Source organism: Triticum aestivum, chromosome 4B (assembly GCF_018294505.1).
Source record: "Triticum aestivum cultivar Chinese Spring chromosome 4B, IWGSC CS RefSeq v2.1, whole genome shotgun sequence".
Classification (NCBI taxonomy): Eukaryota; Viridiplantae; Streptophyta; class Magnoliopsida; order Poales; family Poaceae; genus Triticum; species Triticum aestivum.
The window spans coordinates 385225420-385229704 of NC_057804.1; the positions used below are offsets into that span (position 1 = coordinate 385225420).

Below are 4285 nucleotides of genomic sequence, written 5' to 3' on the forward strand. Positions count from 1 at the left end.
GCTTCCATGTATTAAATTTTATATTTTTGTGGGTTTATGCAAGCCTTCTTGTTACCTGAATGTTGTTTATTCTGCAATACTTGTCTTACGTACAATCCAAGCTTCGACTCAAAGTCAGAAGTTGTTGGCTATGTCAACCCCTCCCCTGTTGTTCATATAGTCTTAGATTTGGATTTAGAATCTCTTTTTATTCTGCAACCAAAGTGTTAGTAAAGTATACTGATTAGCACCTACAATCTTTTGCAGGTTTTCATTTTATGTCTGATTTGTTTTCATATTCACTCACTCTCGAATCAATGGCAGTTGATAATATTATAAAATTAGTATTTTCCAATCAAGCAATTGTAGAATCCAAAGTTCAAGCTATCTGTTTTGAACAATCACACAATGATTGTACAAGAAATTTGGAGATACATATACAATAGCTAGCTATTGACAAGCCTGATTTTATGTTTTTTCTCGAGGGTCTCAATATCAATCAAATATTTTGATTTTTAGCTGAATGATGGAACAATGGATAGTGGTGCTTAATCTCAAACTAGGCCACTGAAAGCTTATTTACATAGATACTTTTATGTTTCCTTAGAATTTAGTCCACATTTATGACTGACTTTATGCTGCTAATTCTGTAACGACATGTTAGATTTTTGCTACATGTGTGAGGTGCTATGTTTTGTAATGACATGTCTTCTAGGCGTCAGGGAACGATTTGCTGCGACTACAACTAACATGCAATATATTTGTTTACAGCTCAGCATTCTTTCTTTTCTGTTGAGTTTTGTTGATATAGCAATTTTTTTTAGAAAAGGTGTTGATATAGCAATTAACATGCAATGATCTATATTTATATTACTTCCGAAGTTGCATGTGCACGATTGCTGAGTTAGACTGTTAGTATACGGAACTATTTGTATATGAGAAAAGAAAGCATTGCTTTAAAAATTAACCTATGGGTATGGTTTATCTTAGTTGTTGGTCTGCCATTTGAGGGCGTGAGCACGTGAACATTTTCAATGTACATATGATTTATACTTTCTTGATCAATAATAACGGACGTGCCAATGAAAGTAAGGTCTTTTTACAGTCAAATGGGAGGTTTGGAGTATGATATTTGGTCTATTCACATGGCATTGGCCCTGCTTGATCAACACACAATTCTTGCTAACTTCTTACATATCCTGATGCACCAGCCACATGCACCTGCACCTGGTCTTGTTTTCATATATGTTACAGGTCATAAGACATTCCATTTTTTATTTGCCACATTTCTATCCATGTTAAATTTGTGGTCATTTCATTATTTTTTTTCTTGGTTATGGAGCAAATTATGCTTCCGCTAAATGCAGTTACAGCAGGTCAAAAAACTAAATACAGTTACACAGTAAAGTTTGAGGAAGATGGCTTTCATGATCACATTTATTTCCTCCTTATTGTTTTATACATTCAGAAGTTATGCTTGACAAGACAACTTATTTCTCAGACTAAACCATATATGTTAATACATTGATTTATGCTACAACAATGTAATTTTGGAATGTATAGCTCCTAAGTGCCGAATACATGAGACTCAAAACATGATTTGGTCTTATTGATAGCAATGTGAACCTTTAAAAAATTGTTTTAATTCATTTGTCTTCTCTTAGTGGACCTGGAATCTTTCTATGGCCTTTTTCCTAGGGCTGCATTATTTGATTTAATCCTTTTTTGCCCGAGCCGAAGGATCTAATGAGAAACTATTGGTTCACAATCAACCCTTGGAAGAGTCAACATCTAGATCGACAAATTTTACAGCAAGGTTGTCATTAAATTCTTTTGAGCCCCCTATAGAAGTGAAGTTATTTCATGTTATTATAATTGTGCTTGCTATTTATCAGGTGACTGGAATTTTTGCCTGAGAAGTAGGTGAGACGGCAGTAAGGCTCAGATGGAGGTGACACTGCCTGTCGCGGCATCTCCAAGATGGAGATGGAGCTAGGACCTGGACGTAGGCAGGGACGACGCAACTTGTCGTGGTGTCGGCGGCGGAGGACATGTAGCGGGTTATGGGGTTTGGGTAGAGGTGGGTTAGAGGGATGACGACGGCAGCAGCGGTACCTCGGGCAGACCAGGGCGGCAAGGCTGCAACGTGGACGGTCGTGTGTTTTGGCGTATGTCTGGAGGAAGAAGGTTACAGGTCCGTTGGATGCATATATGTGACGGTGGAGGGAAAACTGACCCGACTGAAGAGAAACCTTTTTGAGCCTGAAATAGTCGCTCTCAATTGTAACCATAGCAGCTTGGCACGGTTTTGAAGGATCAGAGTTGCTTGTGTGTTGTATGACTGAGTTTTTTCTTGCAAATTGAAGTCCTTTGTTTGCTCTATGTGTTGAAGACGTTCGTTCTACACGTCTTCCTATGGGTTTTGAAGAAATAGAGTTGCATGGCATGACATGGTGAAAAGAGAAGATGCACATGATGAGATGGAAACGAAATATGTGTTCTTTTATCTGTAAGTAGCTACGTAGGTTAAGTCTCATTACATGAACCGAATCATCACACTCAACACGTGCATTGCACGTGCACATTTACTAGTGGATAATAAACTAGCGGTGGAGGACCCGTTTTCTTTTTGAGGCAAAGCGGTGGAGGACACGTGATGGCCTGATGGGTGTACGTGCCACCCGCTCAGCCCCAACTTTGTTTTTAACGTGTACGTGCCGCTGACTCGGCCCCAACTTTGTTTTTAACGTACACGGGAGTTATAATATTTTCTTGCGTTTGGGCCAGTGAAAAAAACATTGGAACTGTAATATAATCTTTCAAATAAAAGAAACCTTCCATTAAAAAGCTACGTAATAAAAATCATTAGAGTTTGAATCTTTTGATAATAAACTCTCAAAGAGTATCCAACGCCAACCCTTGAAATGCTTGCAACCGTCTGGGCCGCACGGCCGAACATGTTTACCATCTAACGCCGACATGTATCGTTCCGTCGATCGGTCCGAACTTCTTATTTCCCGCAATCCGAAAACAAATTGGTAGCTTTGCAGGCGTACGGATTGCTGCCATGCTCAATTATGACTGCCATGGCCCACCCTTGTCAATTCCACCAGAACTGGTCAGCACCGCTCCAGAGCACCATGCAGGCTCAGATCGACGACTCTCACTGGCACTCTAGCATTGAAGCGGCACCGACCGCACTGACATCCCAATAGAGGACGCAACCGATGACGAGTCGATGCCACCCTACTCGCTGGTCCATGTGGATATCATCATGGGCTAGGCCCATGCTCACTACACCGAAACAGTATTGGCTGAGTGGGAGGCGGCTAGCAGTCTGGCAGGCAGGCGGAGGTCGACGTTACGAACATCCCAATAGAGGATGCGACCGATGACGAGTTAATGCCACCCTCCTCTCCGGTCCATGTGGGTTTCACCATGGACTAGGCCCATGCTCACTTCACCGAAACGGTGTTGGCTGAGCGGGAGGCCTTGTTCCGACAGGCGCAAGCCAACTAGGAGTAGAACCTCTTCCTCCTCAATGAGCACCGACGCATGCTGGAGCAACTCGCCGCCGGCACGGCGATCACTTTGCACATGGACCGGGCGGAGCATGAGGAGTTGGTCGACTCCTATCGTACCGCCTGCGAAATCTGCCGTGACTGCTGGTGGTACCGCCAGCGTCAGGCGGAGTTAGAAGCGGCCTTCAAGGAGAACAACAAGGCGGCCGACGAAGTCTACGACAAGAGAGACGACAAGGATGACGTTGCCAGCTCTGCCACGCCCGCGCCTCGCCGCCACGACCACCAAGTCAACACGTCCCCAAGGGCGCCGCCGACAGTGACAAAGAGTAGAGCATGGGGGTTCGTCGACACACGGGCCCTAGGAAGGCCACCACCCTTTCGCTCACGCTGAAGCCAAGCTTGGCGGGCTCAAAATCGTCGATCGATTAGCTGCTTGTAGGATATGGAGGCGGAGACTATGAAGGCAGAGCTGGAGCTTCAATTCCCGGGGCTCACGGTCGACCGAAAACAGCCGAAGGGGCGTTGGGGCCATATAGAGTAGGTTTATAGTATGACTTAGTTCAAATATGTCGAAATGTAATTAATTTGCTCCGGTCTATATGAAAAGCACCCGATTTTGTCTAAAAATCGGTTTGTTTAAACATCCATCAAATTTGTTCACTTTCATTAAATTTCTTCCGAAATGCAGATAGACATATGCGGAAAGTATTGGATGGTCGTCTCCCACACCAATGTCCGTGGACTGCCCCCGAGATGCCCTAAGAATCACATTGTATGTTTCT

General features: G+C 43.5%; 1 long non-coding RNA gene across 1 annotated transcript; it reads left to right on the forward strand.

The window, feature by feature from the left end:
* Positions 1 to 7: 7 nt before the first annotated feature.
* LOC123092268 (uncharacterized) lies at positions 8 to 2361 on the forward strand. The gene is made up of 2 exons (XR_006444449.1): positions 8 to 1795; positions 1875 to 2361. It is a non-coding gene; the product is annotated as an uncharacterized lncRNA (long non-coding RNA).
* The last annotated feature ends 1924 nt before the right edge of the window (positions 2362 to 4285 follow it).